Genomic DNA, 20975 nt, shown 5'->3' with positions numbered 1-20975 from the left:
CTCCTCTTTCTATTAGTTAAGAATTCTCCCATGAGAGGAACAGCTAAACAAAGTGCAGTACAAAAATTAAATGGAATATTACTGTAATAAATTATGTAAATAATGAATATAGCACAGAAAGATCCACACAACTGATGCTGAGTGAAGTAAGCAGAGACAAAAAAGCAATACACACAATGACACCAACAATGTAAGTATAACCTCAAAAAAAAAAAGTGTAACAAAATTACAAAGAGTTATAAAAAATATGACATGAAGAGATGAGGATAATCTAAACCCTCCCCTTTGTGGAGGTGGGAGGTCCGCATGGATTATACATTGCACATGTTTATTTTCAGACTTTTTCAATGTACTGATCAGTTTGTGATGATTTTTTTCCTCCTTTTTTGTTTTTAAAATATACTAATTGTTATAGGGCATGATTCTCTAGGAAGAGGTAGGGAAGGATACTGGAGATAACTGGGGATAACTATGATGCAAAAAAAGAACAGAACACATCAATAAAAATTTTTTTTAAAAAAGAATTTTCCCATGAGGAAGACATCAACAGTTCCCATTTCCTGCCTCCTACTTTCTTGACCATCCTTCTCTTCCATGCTGTAAGGCAGACCATCTGAAGGCTTGAAGGATACAATAATAACACCTATAATTAACCTGGGCATTAGGGAATGAAATGGAACCACCTAAAATCACCGGCCTTCCTCCGTGAACCTCTCCCCATCCATTAATACTTTGCCTAGACTCATTCCTCCCAGAGCAAAAGTAAGTATTATATAAGATCCCTTTTAGACATAAAATCAATTTTGGAAAATTTGCTGTAATCTACTTCCATTTTATAATATTCTCACTCCATTTAACATATCAGATGTCTCAATAGCAGAACTACAACTTTTGGGTCTTATAACAATTGCGATTTGTCACTAAAAGTAAACCCATGTTTTGGGTAATTATGTGGATAATTATATGTATTTCTACCTATAATCCTACTCCCACTCTTCTTTCAAGAGAGATGGGGGTTTTTTAGCCTGTAATTTGAGAACTTGATAATAGTTCTTAACCAGGCTTTAAAGCATATGTAATTTTGACATATTAAAAGCCAAGATTCTGTTGTGAAGAAAACTACATTTTAGTAAAGTTGTCAGCTTAAAATTTAATGGTTATAATGCTTCATTCTACTAAGCAGATCCATTTAAAAGCAGCACCACTTAAGGAAGTGTAGCTTAAAACTGAACTGTGTGTGATCAGATCCAAAATTAGTCAACTAAATACAGCAGGCTCGTCATTGATACTATTATATCAGTCATTTGCTAGGAGATAGCAGTGAACAACACTGTCTCAGATCTCAATATAATTGAGTTCCTAAAGACTGTAAATAGCTACATATACTCCAAAAAACAGTTTCAAAATAAAAATAATGTTCAAAACATCTGTAGAACATTGCAATAGAACTGGAATTGCTTCCAGTCTGTCTTTTTCTGTAAGATCTTATTTAATGATTTATTATCAAATCAAAAATATGTAGCCTAGTATCAAGCACTGTGCCAGGGATTGGGGAGGAATTGAGGGAAGGGAATACAAAGTAGAATAGGATATTCTTAAAGTCTAATGGGAAGACAAAACAAAAAGTTTTTCAAAGTTGTATAGCAATAAAAGAGTTAAAAAGTTCAAGATAACAGAAGATTTCATTCTTTCACAATGATATACTTAACTTTAAAAATATGGGAGAGTACAAAGATTTTGAGTGTGAGAACCTAGTTTCAAATCCTTGTTCTGTCAGATACTACTTATGTGACAAACTATAACTCAGTTTGTTCACCTAGAAAACAAAGGAGACTGGACTTCCCTTTCAGTTCTAAATCTATTATCCTCTGAAAGAAAAAAGATCATATTAAATCACATATACCTGTCATATGAAGTTGAACTTTAGAGAAAGTGGGTGTTTGGGATGATTTGGGGGAATTCCAGGTAGATAAGAGAATATTAAATGCAAACAAAAAATCATTTAAAAGCCTACTAAAGAGAAGACACTGCTTGTGCTAGGTTCTGGAAATAAAAAGACAAAAATGAAAGAATTCTTGCCCTTGAGGAACTTAAAATTCTATTGGAGGGATACAAATATATACTCAGATAAGTGCACAAGAATTTGAAGAAGGACATAGCACTAACAACTAGGAGGTTTAACAGAGATTTATCTTGGCTCCAGGCATTTTCTCTGGCCGTACCCCAAGCCTGGAATGCTCTACTTTTTCATCTCTAATTACTAATTTCACTGATTGTTTTTTGGTTTTTTTTAAAGTTCCAACTACAACAACATTTTCTACAGGAAGGCTTTCCCAATCCTTCTTAATTTTAGTGCTTTTCCTCTTATAATTACTTCCCATTTATCCTGTATATAGCTTGTCTGTAAATACCTGTTTGCTTGTCTCCCCCATTGGATTGTGAGTTCCTTGAGGGTAAGGATCATCTTTTACTTATTTTGGCATTTCCAGAACTTAGTACAGTCCCTGATACTTAATAACAGTAGGTCCTTAATAAATGTTTGACTGATTAACTTCAAGATGAGATGTCACCTGAGCTGAAACCATGAAAGAAGACAAGGATGGAAAGGAGATATATTCCAGAAATGAGAAAATTGTAAAAAGATTCAAAGGTGGGAAAAAGAATGGTCAGTTCAGAAGAGCTAACTAATCTAGTTTAGCTGAAATGGAGAGTGAAAAAAGAGAAATAATAAGGTCATTAAAATTTACTAAAGCCAGAGTTGGGAAAAACTAAAAATGTCAGGTTGGGGCAGGGTGAGGGGGTACTAGGGTTATATTTGATTCTAAAAGCAATAGGAAATCATGGAAAGTTTATGATCAAAGGCAGAAATGCTAAACTTTGCATTTGAAGAAGAAGACTGTATTGGCAGGCAAGCAGTTTTACTTAAACTGCATAATCCTTTGTTTCAAGGACTTAGTAAAAAGATTATTGATTGAGTTTCTTCTTACCACCCTGCTTGTCCTATTAACAATTTACCACAGGACAGCTCACATTAGTCAATCACTAGCTTTTCCTCAATGTTTAAATGGAGAGCAGTAGCTCAGGAAGTCAGGTTTTTTAGGGGAGAAAATGATCCTTTTTTTCCTTTTTCAAATAGTAAAAAAATATGTTGAGACTCTGCGGTTCTCCCTTTAAGAAAGAGTTTAAGAGCTATATTAGAGTTCTGGATTTGATAATGTTTACAACTCCAATGTAACTGTCTTTATTTGTCTTAGTCAACTTGAAGAAAGGCCTTCTTCTACAGCATCCAATGTAAATAGTAACTATGTAGTCTTCGCATTATAATTTTTATCTTATTTTATAAATTATATAGTATGTAAAATATATCAATTATTACATTATTATAAATTTCAATATTATTTTAGTATTAGACGTTGGAGGTTAGATGTGACAATACTCATATCCCTTGGAGGTTAATTCAAATCCCTTGTCTACTTTTAGGTACAGGTATTTAAAGTTGTTTATTCTAAATATCTGATGGAGGTGGCGTATGATGGGGAAAGTCTGGGAAGAAATAAGAAGGGAAAAGACTAACCTATCTTTGTTCAGACTATTCAGCAGCTAGGTGGCATGGTGGATAGAGTACTGGACTTGGAATCAGCAAGATGAGTTCATTTGTGACCTCAGACACACAATTTGACCCTGGGCAAGTCACTGTTTCCTAATCTGTAAAAATAATTATAGCACTTACCTCCCATGGTTATTGTGAGAATAAAATGAAATAATAGTTATAAAGTGCTTCATAAATCCTAAAGCACTATATAAATGCAATATTATAATTCTCATTCATAAATCAATAGTATATTCAGTCAACTAGAAACAACTTATGTACTTTAAATTATGTACTATTTTGAATAAGTCAGATTAATGGAGTTTTACTATAATTTATGCCAGGCCTTCACAACTTACAGCCCATAGGATACTTACCAAAGGATTTTGGGCAACCCAGGAAAAATGTAGGGGAAAACATCCTTTGATTGTGGGGAAATCATGTGCCACAAGCAGCCCAAGGGCTGTAAGCGCCTGGAGGCTGCAAGTTATTTGGGCCTGATTTATACCATAAGACCTGGAATCGTTGAAAAAAATCTAAGCAACTTAGTTAAGTTTAAGAAAGGATGCAAAACATTCAGCATGCAAAAACATTCAGGTATGCTTTCAAAAGCATTTTCTTTTTGACCGTCAAAGTATGACAATGCAAAACAAATCATGAATATTCTAACATTATGACAAGTGTTTTAACTTCTTTTCCAGTTTAGTCACAAAAAGGAATTATCAAACATGTGAACTAAATACTATATCTAAACCGGTTAACTTAGTCACCCATCTTCTGTTTAACTAGTGCACAAAACAGCTGTTTGATCTTTCTTTTCATTTGTAAGGACCAATAAGAGATACTCATCATAAACTAGATGTGCATGTCAATATGCCAAAGGTCATTTTCCCCAAAGATTAAGAAAATCACAAGCAATTATGTTCTTTGTATCTCTTCCAAATCCTAGATTAAATTACAAAGAACACTTCAAACTAAAAATGAATTTAATACTCTTTCCAAAGAATTTTTCCTTGATCTGCTAAAAAGATAATTAACCAAAAAATCAGAGTTCAATCTACTTAAATAAAGTTTCTATAACTATCAAGTGAAGGATATCTAACAGCATTATTTTAAAAGACAAAGCAAACTAATTGAACAACCTAAAGAATCTATGTTTTAAAATTTCTCTAACGTGACTAAAAGACATTTTGGAAGGCACATAGATGATACATATGCAGCTCACATATTATGCACTGAAATGCTAGTATTAATCTTAATATTTCATGTATTCCATTATTAGGAAAATTTTATCATATTCTTTTTAACTACAACAAAGTCAAGATTTACCAGACAATAACATCACCTAGTTTATAAACTACAGTTTTTATTGTAACCACTGTCATCAGAGCATCCAACTGCTTTGATAAAAGTTATATTGTGTAATGTTAAATTAACAACACTAGGAGAGTAATAAGACATGGTAGAGAACTCTCATCTCTGAATCAGAAATACAAACTGAAGTTACATTTTTTTTGACACAAATTGGTTATGTAACCCTGGGCAAGTAACTAATTCCTCAGTATTCTAGGTAACTCTCTTAAGATTAAATTGAAAAGCAGTTACAACCTGCATTGGTAGAGAACATTTCCTTACCAGAAGTTTCCTATGCCAATGAAATCTTAAGAACGGACCAAAAAAGTTTTTCCTAAACTGAATGAAAAAACACTACACAAGAGAAAGGGAGCAAGCAACGACAAGAAAACATACGGAACCTTAACCCTAATGTCTGAGGGTTAGAGAGACAGAGGACCTGGAGATGGTTTTGTTATTTTGATGGGTGTAAGAAAGGAAAGAAAAATGAAGGAAAAGGGAACCTGCTGGAGAAGAAAGAGGATAGAACTTACTGCCTCAAATAATTGAGGTGTATGAGAAGACTTTGAAACATGAAAGCAGAGGTGGTGGGAAATGCGCATATCTCAAATCTCAAAGGTTACTGGGAACCTCACTTTTTTTTTTGAACAGTTAAAAGGAAGGCTGAACTGTTCATTCCTGAACACGTATTCCCCAATCCTACAAGTTCAGTGTAGAAATAAAATAAACTCATTAAACTTAACAAGGAAACAGATGGGAACAGAGTAAAGGTAGGGTTTAAAAGTAGAAAATAGACTTGGGGAGAAATTAGCAATAGGAAAAACAATTCCAATTTCAGAAGACACATTATGAAGAGGGATCTAAAAGGAAAGAAAGTAGGAAAAAGAACCTATAATCTGGCTTTGACTGAGGGGAAGAGTACGACGATGGAACAGAAATAGAGAGCTTTAACACTACAGTTCAGTACACTCCTCTTTCAATAATTAGTTCTTTGAAAAGAGGAGGACAAAATTTAAGAGGATAGAATATAAAGAAATACACAATTAACAATCACAACCATGAATATAAATGGAATACTCAAAATGGATGAAGACATCAGAAATGATAAGGTAGCAGAATCCAACAATACTACGTTTACATTCTTGTAAACTTGAACCACAGGGATTCACAGAGTAAAGATAAGGGGCTGGTAAATCTATAGTACTTCAGATAAATTAAGAAAAGTAGGGTTAGCAATCATTATCAACAGGAAAACTATATCATGCTTAAAGGAACCATAAACAATGAAATAGTATAAGTACAGGATGGCAATATGGATCTGAATAACCAAACAAAAGTTAACTGATTTACAGGAAAAAATAGATAGAACAATTATACAGACCTAACAAAAAAAAAAAAGCACACACTGCCTAAATCTAACAAAATCTACCAAGAAAGATAAACAAGATGAAAGTTGATAGCCTAAATGGAATTTTAGAAAAACTAGATATGATAGCTCCCTGACAATCACTGAATGAGAACAACACTGAATGAAAACAATGTTACCCTTGTAAAAACTGTCTATGTAATAGAACATAAAAAACCTTCCAAGCAAATCACAAAACAATAAAAATTATATCCAATAAAGAGCTATGGGAGAATGAACTAAAATTTAAACGAGGCTAAATAATCTACCCCTAAAAGAATTGATGAATCAAGAATAAATAACAGAAACCATAAGTAATATAATTAAAGAAAATGTCTGGAATGTGAGACAACATATCCAAACTTCTGGGGCAGAGCCAAAGAAGACTTTAGGGTTTCTCCCAATTCTATTATCTCTAAACACTTTCACCAACAAAAGAGAAAACAGATAAGTGAATTTTGGTATACAACCATAAAGGAGGAAATAAACAAGCATTTATTAAGCACCTAGTCAGTAGTACTTATGGGTCACATGAACAATAAGATGGAGGACTAAGGCATTTTTCTCTGATCTTTAGGATCTCTCAAACCTATCCAAAACAAATTAGAAAGCATTTTCGACTATCTCCATGGTCGAGACTATCCAAAACCTAAAAGAAGGTTAAAAAAAGAGTAAACTCAATTATCCTGAGCTCCCTCAACACCCCTCCCCTAATTTCCCACAGCGCAGCTGTCCTAGCAGATCCAAGGATACAACTCAATTTTGCAACAAAACCCTACCCCATATCCAAGTACTCTTCCCAGGTAACCCCTCCCCTTTCCAGTGCCATGGAAACTGCAGCTCCAGGCTACAAAAATTTGCCCTATCTATAACAAACAGCCTGGCAGCCACAGCCCCACAGAAGCAAAGGCCAGCCAGAAGTCACAACCCAATAACAAAAGCACAACAAAGCTCCAGGCCAAAGAACTAAAGAACAAGGAAGCTGGAATGGATGCCAAGATAGGACACCAACACCCTATGTGGGGTTGGGGATTGGGGACTATGCAGCATTCTGCCCATAATGAGCACCCCAAAGTCAATCAATAAGCTTATGAACCCTTCATAAACTGCTTACCATCGGAGGAAAGAAGTGACAGGGAAAAAAAGGTAGAAAAAAGGGCTGAAATTACCAAAGATTTCACAAAGAAGAAATTCAAAGACTTTAAACATAAACAAATGAATCAGTAGGAAAAACAGTAACAGAAGGAAATACAGTTTCCAATTGGAGACAAAAAGTTCAGGCATCTATGAATAAATACTACAGAACAAAGGAAAACAATCCAACGTATATTAAGAGGACCTTGGAGAATTTGAGAACATGGAATCACAACATGCTGTTCCTGAGCAGTTCTAAAGAGAAATGAGAATAATGAGAGCAGAGTTTATGACTTAGAACAAAAATAACAGGCAGAATAAAAACAATGCAATGTGCAATCGCCTTCTCACCAAAGAAACAAAAGGGAGAACAAGAGATTGAAAATGTAAATACACAAAGGTGAAAGAAGAAAAGAAGCAAAAACCAGTTCTGTTAAAAGAAAATATGCTTACTATGCAAACAACACGTGTTGATCTTAAAAGATAGGATGGTAGAGACAACCCAAGAATCATAAAACACAATAGGACAAAAACTTTTAACACCATAATGTACGAAATAATAGAAGAGAATTCCCCAGAAATTCTGGACATAGAAAAAGAAATTCCAATAAAAAGAATTCACAGATGGCCTTCGGTAAAAAACAAAACAAAACAAAACACCCAAAACACAGACTCCAAGATACATAGTGGTTAAATTTAATAATTTAATTCATAAAGAACAAGCTCTGCAAGCAATCTCAGGGAAAAGATGTCATCACTTGCAAATAACATTTATTCTGCACCTACTTGGTACTTAGTGCCAAGCAATCTTGTAAGTGTGTGTGTGTGTATGTGTGTTTGTCCTTCATCAGCGAAGACCATGCCATCAGAGAAATAATTACATGACTTGCACTTGACTTTGTTTTGAGTGAGAGAGGGCTGTGCAGTTCACCAGCCTCACTTCTCCAGAGCCATCTGAATCCAGTGACCAGATATTCACCAGGATGACTGGAGATGACCCAGGATGAGGCAATTGGGGTTAAGTGACTTGCCCAAGGTCACACAGCTAGTGAATGCCAAGTGTCTGAGGTGAGATTTGAACTCAGATCCTCCTGACTCCTGCACTGGTGCTCTATGCACTGCACCACCTAGCTGCTCTCACAATCTTGTAAGTAAGGGTCTTGGAAATATTATTTTATTTGATCCTCACAACAACCCTGGAAGGTAGGTGTTATTATTATCCCCCACTTTACAGTTGAGGAAACTGAAACAAATAGAGGTCAAGTGACTTGCTAGTGTCTGAGGACTAATTTGAACTCAACTTTTACACTCCAGGAAACTCCTGGAGTATAAAAGTTGAGTTCAAACCAAATAACCCCACTGAAATACCAAAACAAAAAATCAGAAAATGAAGGAATGAACAAAATTGAAAGCAAAATTGGTAAACTGATTTGAATTTGAATTGGTAAACAAAACTAAGAGCTGTTTTTTAATGACTAAATTAATAAATTAACTAACCTGATATTAAAAAGGAAAGCCAAACTGACAGTATTAAAAAAAGAATGTACAACAAATGAAGATGAAATAATTATTTAAAACTATGTTCCTCGATTCCATGGCAAATGATCAGTTCATGATATGGTTAAATATTTATAGAAATATAAAATATCTAAACTTACAGAACAAAAAAGTAAAGATTTAAATAACCAATTATTTAAAATGATCAAACAAGCCATATCAACTCAAAGAAAAAAAATCTCAAGACCAGATGGATTTGCAACTGAATTCTACAGAACATTCAAAGAACAATTACATAACATATACATATTATATAAGATATAAACAATTTGCTAAAACAGAAAAAGAGATCCTATCAAATTTCTTCTTTATATAAACCCAAGAGAGTGAAAGTAGAGAAAACACTATAGACCAAATGACAGCATTTCAAATACTTGAATACTATCAAAGGATCAAAATAAATGTTTATTCCCTGTTCCTTCCACAGATCAGAGGCAGTAATCCAATCTTCATTTATACTAATATATTTAATTGTTTTTAAAGCACAGGAGAATAGATGGGGTTCTTAGGGCCATGTATCTCTTGCATGTGTCTGACACCAGACTCATTGCTGATCCACCAACAAAACACTCCATCTCTCAATTTCTGGCATTTCCTTTGTCCTTCCCAGGAATGTTCTCCTTCCTCATCTCACCTACTGGCTTGCCTAGTTTTAAGTCCTAACTAAAATCCTATCTTCTACAGGAAGCCTTTCCCAATTTCTCTTAATTCTAGTGCCTTTCTTCTCTATTATTTCCTATTTATCCTATACATAGCTCATTTGAACATATTTGCTTTTTATCTTCATGCTTAGATTGTGAACTCTTTAAAGGCAAGGACTGTCTTTTATCTATTTTTCTATCCCCAAAGCTTAGCACAGTGCCTGGCACTTAATATTTATTGAATGAGTAACTTTGAGAATATTATAATTCATCTGCCACCCACTACTACTGCCATGTCTAGCTAACTCCCACAGCCTGTTACTTTTGTGATCCCTAATTGCAGTCTAACATTTTAAAGTCCTAAGGCAATAGGCAGTTATTACAGGCTCTAGGGCAGCAATTACCTCCTACCTGATTTTTCCATCTTTCTCCATTTTCCTTCCTCCTCCCCAAACTTTTCTCCTCCAATTAAGCCCCCAAAACTGTTTTCAGATTGATCTTTCTAGATTTGTTTCCAATGGTTATTGATTACCTTCCAAATAGTCTCTAGAATTCAACATCTCCTATAATATGGCTCAAAACTAATGTTTCAATCATATCTCAATACAACTTTATACTCTAGTTAAACTGCCCTATTTATCATCCCAAATGCCTTGAATTTCTCCCATCTTTTCATCTTTATCTAAATAATTCTCTAGGCTTTAGAATGTTCTTCCTACCATTTTTTTTTTCTGATTTATTTTTAGTTTTCAATATTCATTTCCACAAGATTTTGAGTTCCAAGTTTTCTCCCCATCTCTCCCCTCCTCCCACTCCAAGACACCATGCATTCTGATTACCCTTTCCCCCAATCTGCCTCCCCCTTCTATCATATCTCTCCCTTCCCTTATCCCCATCTCCTCTATTTTCTTGTAGGGCAAGATAGATTTCTAAACTCCATTACTGTATATCTTATTTCCCAGTTGCATGTAAAAACAATTTTTAACATTCCTTTTTAAAACTTAGAGTTCCAACTTGTCTCCCTTCCTACCTCTCAACCCATTCCCACTGAGAAGGTAAGCAATTCAATATAGGTTATACATGTGTAGTTATGCAAAAGACTTCCACAAAAGTCATGTTGTGAAAGACTAACTATATTTCCCTCCATCTTACACTGCTCCCCATTTATTCTATTCTCTCTTTTGACCTTGTCCCTCCCCAAAAGTGTTCATTTCTAATTTTCCCTTCCTCTCATTTACCCTCCTTTCTAACATCCCCGCACCCCATTTATCCCCTTCTCCCCTACTTTGAATGTGTATGTTATTCCCTCCTTAAGCTAAATGTGATGAGAGTAAGCTTCACTTTCTCCCTCTCACCTCCCCCCTTTTCCCCTCCATTGAAAAAGCTTTTTCTTGCCTCTTTTATGAGATAATTTGCCCCATTTCATTTCTCCCTTTCTCCTCCCAATATATTCCTCCCCCACCCCTTTAGATATCATCCCTTCCTATTCAACTCACCGTGCATCCTCTGTCTATATGCATACAATCCTTCCAACTACCCAAAGACTGAGAGAAATCTCAAGAAATACAATATTATCTTTCCATGCACAAATACAGTTTAACTTTAGTAAGAACTTTATACTTTCTCTTTCCTGTTTACCTTTTCATGCTTCTCTTGATTTTTGCGTTTGAAAGTCAAATTTCCTATTCAGCTCTGGTCTTTTCATCAAGAATGCTTGAAAGTCCTCTATTTCATTGAATAGCCGTTTTTTCCCCTAAAGTAGAATACTTACTTTGCTGGGTAGGTGATTCTTGATTTTCACCCTAGCTCCTTTGACTTCTGGAATATCATATTCCAAACTCTTCAGGCTCTTAATGTAAAAGCTGCTAGATCTTGTGTTATCCTGATTGTATTTCCACAATACTCAAAATTGTTTCTTTCTGATTGCTTGCAATATTTTCTTGTTGACCTGGGAACTCCGGAATTTGGCTATAATATTCCTAGGAGTTTTTCTTTTCAGATCTCTTTCAGGAGGTGATTGGTGGATTCTGTCAATGTTTATTTTGCTCCCTGGTTCTAGAATCTCAGGGCAGTTTTCCTTGATAATTTCATGAAAGATGACGTCTAGGCTCTTTTTTGATCATGGCTTTCAGGTATTCTCATAATTTTTAAATTGTTTCTCCTGGATCTACTTTCCAGGTCAGTTGTTTTTCCAATGAGATATTTCATGTTGTCTATTTTTTCATTCCTTTGGTTTTGCTTTGTTATTTCTTGATTTTTCAAAAGATCATTAGTTCCATCTGCTCCATTCTAATCTTTAAGGAATTATTTTCTTCAGTGAGCCTTTGAATCTCCTTTTCTATCTGCTTTTTAGGCCATTCTTCTCCTCACTGGCTTCTTGGATCTCTTTTGCCATTTGGATTAGTCTATTTTTTACAGTGTTATTTTCTTCAGCATTTTGGGGGTCTCTTTTAGCAAGTAGTTGACTCGTTTTTTCATAATTTTCTTGCATAACTCTCATTTCTCTTCCTAATTTTTGCTCTATTTCTTACTTGATTTTCAAAATCCTTTTTGAGCTCTTCCATGGCCTGAGACCAATTCTTGGAGGCTTTGGATGGAAGAGCTCTGACTTTGTTTTCTTCTGTTTGCATGCTTTGGGTCTTCCTTGGCACCAAAGTAAGATTCTATAGTCTGATTCTTTTTCCAGTTTTTGCTTATTTCCCCAGCCATTTACTTGACTTTTGAGCTCTTTGTCAAGGTAGTTCTCTGCTTCCAGTGGGGGGAGGGGTGAACTGTCACCTGCTCGATCCCCCCACAATCTGTGGGCCTAGAGCTCCAGAAACAGTGGCTGCAGCTACCCCTGCTGCTGCTGTGGCTACTGCAGGTTTCTCCCCCCTCTGCCACCCTAGGGTTGGGGCTGGACCACTTCACTCTCCTGCACTGGTCCCACAGGATTTTTCCATTGACCTTCCAATTTATCCTCAGTGTTTTGGGGTCATGAAATCTGGAAACCACAACAGGTGTGAGAGATTCAGTCTCCCTAAGGCCTGCTCAGGTCCCCTCTGTGCATTCGTGGCCCATAATGGACTGTGCTCTACTCCCAGAGTGGCGTGACAGACATTCCCCGGTGACCTTCCAGGCTGTCTTGGGTTGGAGATTTGCTTCACTCCAACATTCTGTGGGTTCTGCAGCTCCAGAATTTGTTTAGAGCCATTTTTTACAGGTATTTAGCTGGGTTTGGGATGAGTGCTCTAGAAAGTCTGTGCTGTTACTCCGCCATCTTGGCTCCACCCCCCCCCACACCATTTTTACCAGTTAAAATCCTACCAATTCTTCAGGCCCCTAGTTCAATATCACCTCTTTTATGTAGCTCCCAGCTGAAATGACCTCTTTTTGGTTGCAGTTTGAACTCTGCCCACCCAGGGATGCCAAAAACTGTTGTTGTAGTAGAACCATCTCAAAGAATTCAGAGTCAGACCACCTCTAAAGTACAGGCATTTATTAAGAATGAGGCCTCCCATGAAGCTGGCAAAGTTCCAAGAGGAACCAGTAACTTCAGGGAAAGAAGGATTTTTATAGGTGAAGATGCAATTACATGACAGAAATTATGAATATTAAAAAGGCAGGAGGAGTTTGTTAAGGGATTAGGTAATAGGGGAGAGGTCCCAGGCACAGTAGAACTGCACATTGTAGAACCCACAATGCATACAGAAAAATCCATAGGGGGTATATATGTATGATAATGATATTATAATAAGCTTCTCTACATCATAAGTTCATCTAGGTCAGTTCTTTATTACTACTGTACAGGTGCCTACTTAGGGAAAGTCCCTCCTATTGTTTAGGGATCCACATCCTGCTTGGGCATCCTAGTGGTGCTGTTTTCTGTGGTCCTGTCTGAGACTAGAAGGATATGGTTGTGGTTGGGTGCATGGACACACCTGTTGTTTTGGGGAAAAATGAGGAATATGTCTGGGAGCAGAGGTTAGCTAGAGGCAGTGGCTGAAATCCCAACATGGACACACATGCTGAGAAATATGAGTTCATGGACACATCTGTTGTTCCAGTGAGGCACTGTAACGGTAAGTTGAAGTGGAAAACCTTTCCTATTCATTAACAGGCCCATTAAGTCACATGGAATCTGTGGTGGAAGGAGTTTGCTGAATGGGTAGAGCAGGAAGAGGCCAAGCTAGAGCAGAGTTGAGAGGAAGTTAATCTTAAGAGAAGTAACAGCTAGGAAGTATGCAGGCTCCTGGGTACCATGAGTGATTTTGCAATTGTTTGTGATTTTGTTTAAGAGAGCCTGCTTGGGATGAATTTCATGGACCTGGTCTGTGGGAGCTTAGCAGAGGGAAGGCTTGGGGATGGTGTTGTCCTCTGCATTGTTATTGTGTATAGATTTTTGTGGCTGTGATGGATTTGGGTCTGAATAAATGTTTTGGTTCTGCCTTTCATGTGGAAAGTATTTCATGATTCTAAATTGCTCCGTGATATTCATGGCTACCTTGGGTGCTGTGAATATTGCATTGGTGCTACAGGGACAGATGAAGAAGTTAGGATATTGAGTGGGGGTGGGGTGAGTGGCTGGGTAGGGGCAGTAGGCCTGCTGTTCAGTGGGGTCTATAATGAAGTTAGAATATTGGAGCTGGGGGTAGCTTTATTAAGATTCCATTATCTTTCATCTACTCTCGTAGCACTCTATACTTATATAATTAATGTTCTAGGTTACATTTTATTCAACTGTACAACTATCTTCTGCTCCTTGAATTACTTTAGTAATGAAAGCTACTTGAGGACAGGAACCTATTTTATCTTTATATCCCTATTATCTAATATATTCTCTTGTACATGGAAGGTACTGAATCCTTAACTTACCTTTTAGGATCAATCACTAGCTTCCATAGAAAATGAGCTTTCACCAGAAGCCTGTTGGGAATTTATAATCCTCCTCAATTTCTACCCCTAGAAATTACTGTCATTACTTTGAATATATTTTGCATTTAAGTTTTTGTGTACCTGTTGTTTTCCCCTCAATAGCTCCTTAGGGGCAGAATTTTTTTCTTTCTATTAATTTGTTCAACTGAATTAAAGGGTTCTTTTAAAATCTGGATCCTGTATAATGCATTTCCCTTCAAAAGTTCCCATGAAAATACACCGGAAAATTGGTTGGTGAGCAACACAGTAGCAGATCTACATATGATCAATGAACTTATGAATATAATTCACAGGAATGCCCCAGTTACTTATATAAATTGCATCATCCTCCATAAGTCTTGGTGTACTTTTATGTTCTATTAGCTTAGCTCTGAACTGTACTAACACTTATGGGACACTCTGAATAAAGATTTTCCATAAATATTGTGTTTTGATGATTTTCAAGCTTAAAGGGACTTTAAAAATTATCAAGAGTCTTAATCCCTTCTACTTACTTTCTTTAAATTTCCCAGAAGCTACTAGGGTTTTGGAGGAAATGATTGATAGCTATATTCCTCTAGGTCTTAGGAATACTGTTAAACCATGAATAACAGAATGGGGGAAGGAGGTTGGTGTGAGTGCCAGGTAAATGGTAGGAAGAGGGAATAGCAGTACAAATCACATTAGAGATTTACTAGGTAAGCTTCTATAAGATCTTCATGATTTGGTTGGAGAACCTGTTAACTGGTTTACCAAATCATCCAGTTTGTTTGTTCCTAGATTAGAGAAGAATTTTTCTCCTCTCACTATTGGCCAAAGACTGATATTTCATTCCTAATCTTCCTAGTTTCCTTTTGCATAGATGTAACCACAAGAACTCGTCTTTCAGTTTGAACCTCTGAATCAGAACCAGAAAATACATAATAGTCATGTATAGACAGGGCTGAACCCAATGTCTTATGTAAAGATAAGAAAAATAAAATAATTAAGATAACAAAAGAACAAATCATAAAAGATACTCTAAAACAAGCTAGTAGAAAGGGAAAAGGGACTGGAGAGAGAGAAACCTTTGAAGAATTTCTGCACAGTTCTCAGAGATACTAACCTCCCAGCAGTATCAGCTTTCCTTGTCATAAAACAGGAGGCTAAGGCCAACTCACAGTCCCCATAGACATAGCAGTGTCTAGTTCCTAACCACCTGTCCCTTCTACTCCAGTGCTAGAGATAAATAGCTGTGGCCCCATACTTCTATTGTTACTCCTAACTGCTGCCACTTCAGTAAATGCTGCCCTACCAGCCAGCTCACAAGGCTGTATAATTTCAACCAGTTCAAATCTCAAAGCACAGTTCCACCAAGATCTTTAAGTATACTGGCATACCTCATTTTGTTGCACTCTGCAGATACTGTATTTTGTTTTGTACAAATTAAAGATTTGTGGCATTTTTTCCAACAGCATGTGCTCACATTGTTGTCTCTGTGCCGCATTTTGGTAGTTCACACAATATTTCAAATTTTTTCATTGTTGTTATATCTGCTATGGTGATCAGTGGCTAGTGATCTTTGATGCTACTATTGGCATTGTTTAGGGGTGCCACAAGCCAGGCCCATATAGGATGGGAACTTAATAAAGTTATATGTGTTCTGACTGCTCCAACTCTGGTCTCTCTCCCTCTTCTCAAGTCTCCCTATTCCTTGTGACACAACAATATTGAAAACAGGCCAATTAATAGTCCTACAATGATCTCTAAATGTTCCAGTAAAAGGAAGAGCCATTCAATGCAGCAAACTTCAATATTATTTTAATAAACTGCCACAGCCACCCTCAACCTTCAACAACCACCCCCCGATTGGTCAGCAGCAAGACCCTCCACAAGCAAAAAGATTAAGACTGGCTGAAGGCTCAGATGATGGTTAGGCTTTTTTTTAAAGCAATAAAATATTTTTTTGATGAAAGTATGTACATTTTTTTAGTCTTAATATTATTGTACACTTAATAGACTGCAAAATATAGTACAAACACAACTTTTATATACACTGGGAAACCAAAAAATTTGTGTGACATGCTTTATCCTGGTGGTATGGAAACAAATCTGCAATATCTCTGAGGTTGTTGCTATTTGTGACCTCATTTGGAGATAATGAAGTGGTTTGCCATTTCCTTCTCCAGCTTTTTACAGATGAGGAACTGAGGAATGTTTGGTTAAGTGATTTGCCCAGTCACATAGCTAGTAAGTGTATGAGGCCAGATTTCAACTCACAAAGATGATGTATCCACTAATTGCTTCATATCTGAGGTATGCCTGTGCTTATCAGAGGCTAAACTAAGGGAGTCAAGACCACTCCCTTACCAGACAGAGGAAAGGTGATTACAAATAACTGTTACATTATTATTTTAAATCATTTAACAACGAAAAATGGCAGAAAGTAGATGAGAAGTCTTGTGACGTTAGTTTTGGTTTGCTTTCTATCACTTATTTTAGTTACATGTATGTCCCTAGGCAAATTGCTTAAGTCAAGTCAAAGTTTCCTTGATAAATTCTGGAAAGATGATGTCTAGGTTCTTTTTGTGATCATGGTTTTAAGATAGACCAATAATTTTTAAACTATCTCTTCTGGATCTATTTTCCAGGTCAGCTGTTTTTCCCGGGAGATATTCACATTAGCTTCTATTTTATCATTCTTTTGGTTTTGTTTTATAATTTCTTGATTTCTCATAAAGTCATTAGCTTCCATTTACTTCATTCTAATTTTGAAGCAATTATTTTCTTCAGTAAGCTTTTGGACCTCCTTTTCCATTTGACCAATTCTACTTTTTAAGGCATTCTTCTCCTCATTGGCTTTTTGAACTTCTTTTGCCATTTGGGTTAGTCTACTTTTAAAGGTGTTATTTTCTTCTGCATTTTTTGGGGTCTCCTTTAACAAGCTGTTGATAAGTTTTTCATGATTTTTCCTGAATCACTCTCATTTCTCTTCCCAATTTTTCCTCCATTTCTCTTTACTTGATTTTCAAAATCCTTTTTGAGCTCTTTCATGGCCTGAGACCACAGTCTGAGACTTTGGATGTGGGAGCCTTGACTGTCTTCCTCTGGTTATATGCTCTGATCTTCCTCATCATAAGAAAATACCTTTTCACCAAGAAAGTAAGTAACCTTCTATAGACTTCTCTTCCTCCCCCCGTTTTGATCATTTTCCCACCCAGTTACCAAATATTGTTTCAAAAATTTTAAATAAAATCCTGGCAAAAAAAGCATAGGAATTATTCTAAAAAATCCCTATGATCAGGTTGAATTTATACCAGAAATTACAAGAGTAGTTCAACATTAGCAAAACTATTAACAATTGTCTGTATTAAAAGGACAACTAGGTAGTGCTGTAGATGTGGACACTGAGCTTGGAATCAGAAAGATTGATTTTCCTGAATTCAAATTTGGCCTTAGACACTAATTAGCAGTGTGACCCTGGGCAAGAAACTTAACCCTGTTTGCCTTAGTTCCTCATCTCTGTAAAATGAGCTGGAGAAGGAAATGGCAAACTATTCCAGTATTTTTGCCAAGAAAACTCCAAATGGAATCAGGAAGGGTAAGACACAACTGAAATGACTTGACAATAACCATATATTGAAAACAAAAACATCCAAAACTGGAAGACTGTATCAATAGATGTGTAAAAGGCCTTTGACAAACACTAAACTTATTTATGCTTAAAAATTCTAAAAAGCACAAAAAGTGACAAAAATATAATCAAAAGCTAGCATTATGTACAAAGGAGAAATGCAGGAATCTTTCCCAATAAACAGTAAACATTAATTCCCCCTTACCCTGATATTAACACAATGCTTAAAAAGACAGAAACAGCATTAAAATAAGAGAAATTAGAGGCACAAAAATTGGCAAAGAGAAGACAAAGCTTTTCCTGCTTGTGGATATGATGGTCTACTTACAAAATCTGAGTAAATAAGCAGAGACCAATTGAAACAAGATTTGATTTAAAAAGCAGTATATAAAATAAGGACACAAAAAATCAACAGCATTTTGATTTATCAATAAAACCCAAGAGAGGGGGCAGAGCCAACATACTGGAGTAGAAGCAGGGACATGCCTGAGCTATCTCCCCAAATCCCTCAAAATTTCTGTAAAAAATGACTTCAAACAAATTCTAGAGCAGTGACAGAGTGAAACAGATTTCCAAGACAATCTGGAAAGCCAACAGGAAGGGTCTATCGCACTGGGATCAAAGCGGAGCATAGCCTAGCGTGGGCTGCACTGGCACAGATAAGACTAGAGTAGGCCTCAGAGCGCTGAATCACTGGCAGCTGTAGCAGTTTCCAAACCTCTCAACTCACAAACACCAAAGACAGCTTCAAAGGTGAGTGGGAAAGCTCTCTTATCTGGATGAGAGAGGCATGTGGGCCAGCCCCAATCCCAGAGCTGCAGCAGTGGCTGCTTCTGGAGTTCTTGGCCTACAGACAGTACAGGAATCTAGCAAATGATCTGGGTCCCAGTCCAAGGTGGCTGTCCTGGGACTAGAAGGAGCACTGGTGTGGAAGAACTGGTAGCAGCTGTGGAGAGGGAATCCTACTCGAAGTTCCAGGACAGAAAAGACTGCATGTGATTTCTCACAGTCCAGAGTGTAGACCAGGAGAGGAGTAGACACCTCTCTTTTGACCATACCACTTTGGAGGAACTGAGAATTTACAGGTACCTAGAGATATCTTTGAAAACACCTGCACAAAACCCCTGAAATTTAGGGCAGTACATCCTCCACTTAACAAAGAGCTCAAGAGTCAAGTAACTGGCTGGGAAAATGGCCAAAAGGGGGGAGAAAAGGAAGACTATAGAAGGTTACTTTCTTGGTGAAAAGGTATTTTCTTACAACAACAAGGAAGATCAAAGTATACAACTGGAGGAAGCCAGTAAGGTCAAGGCTCCTACATCCAAAGCCACCAAGAAAAAAATGAATGGTCTTGGGCCACAGAAGAGTTTTAAAAAGATTTTGAAAATCAAGTAAGAGAAATAGAGGAAAAATTGGGAAGAGAAATGAGAGTGATGCAAGAAAAATCATGAAAAGTTTGTCAACAGCTTGTTAAAGGAGACCCCAAAAAATGCTGAAGAAAATAACATCTTTAAAAATAGACTAACCCAAATGGCAAAAGAAGTTTGAAAAGCCAAAGAAGACAACAATGCCTTAAAAAGTAGAATTGGCCAAATGGAAAAGGAAGTCCAAAAACTCACTGAAGAAAATAACTGTTTCAAAATTAGAATGGAGCAAATGGAAGCTAATGACTATGAGATAAACCAAGAAATTATAAAACAAAACCAAGAAGAATGATAAAATAGGAGCTAATGTGAAATATCTCACTGAAAAAACAACTGATCTGGAAAATAGATCCAGGAGTGATGGTTTAAAAATTATTGGTCTACCTGAAAACCATGATCAAAAAAAGAGCCTAGACATCATCTTTCAAGAAATTATCAAGGAAAATTGTCCTGATATTCTAGAACCAGGGGGTAAAACAGAACTGAAAAGAATCCACCAATCACTTCCTGAAAGAGAACCCAAAAGGAAAACTCCTAAAAGTATTGTAGCCAAAATTCAGAGTTCCCAGGTCAAGGAGAAAATACTACAAAGCAGCCAGAAAGAAACAATTCAAGCATTGGGGAAACAGAATAACAAAGAATTTAGCAGGTTCTACACTAAGGGATTGAAGGGCTTGAAATATGATGTTCCAGAGGTCAAATAAGCTAGGATCAAATCCAAGAATCACCTACCAAGCAAAATGGAGTATAATACTTGAGGGGAAAAAAATGGAGGAAAAATGAGAGGAGAAAAAATGAGAGAAAAAAATAGAGGACTCCCAAGCATTCTTGTTGAAAAGATCAGAGCTGAATAGAAAATTTGACTCTCAAATACAAGAATCAAGAAAAACATGAAAAGGTAAACAGGAAAGAGAAGCCATAAAGCTGAACTGTTTACATTCCTACATGGAATGATGGTATTTGTAACCCATGAGACCTTTCTCAGTATTAGGGTAGGTAGAGGGATATGCATGTATCTATGTGTGTATGTATATATCATACATGTGTAGGTATATGTGTGTATGTATGAGTGTATATATATGCGTGTATGTATGCATAGATATGTGTGTATGTATATATTATGTGGTTAGTCTTTTGCAACCTGTTATGGAAGTGTTTTGCATGGCTACACATGTATGACCTATATCAAATTGCTTGCTTTCTCAATAATGGGGGGTGGGGACGGAGAAAGGGAGAGAATGTGAACTCAAAGCTTTAAAAATGAATGATAAAAATTGTTTTTGCATGCAACTGGGAAATAAGATGTATGAGCAATGGGATATAGAAATCTATTTTGACCCACAGGAAATAGAGGGGAGGAGGATGG

The 20975-nt window shown here is 36.5% G+C and overlaps 1 protein-coding gene across 4 annotated transcripts in view; it reads right to left on the bottom strand.

Annotated features, from left to right (window-relative positions):
* Window positions 1-20975, bottom strand: part of SEC14L1 (SEC14 like lipid binding 1) — an 87735-nt gene that overhangs the window by 35003 nt on the left and 31757 nt on the right. Inside the window, exon 1 of one of the 4 annotated variants that reach the window (XM_072645128.1) lies at window positions 3575-3689. The exons of the other annotated variants lie outside the window; for them this stretch is intronic. The gene's annotated coding sequence lies outside the window, so the exon portion shown is untranslated. Of the gene's footprint in view, window positions 1-3574; window positions 3690-20975 lie in introns of those variants that run through there. 4 annotated transcript variants of the gene reach the window in all.

Source organism: Notamacropus eugenii, chromosome 2 (assembly GCF_028372415.1).
Source record: "Notamacropus eugenii isolate mMacEug1 chromosome 2, mMacEug1.pri_v2, whole genome shotgun sequence".
Classification (NCBI taxonomy): domain Eukaryota; kingdom Metazoa; phylum Chordata; class Mammalia; order Diprotodontia; family Macropodidae; genus Notamacropus; species Notamacropus eugenii.
Note: the sequence above shows the minus strand (reverse complement) of the source record. Positions and strands in the feature narration are given on the sequence as shown.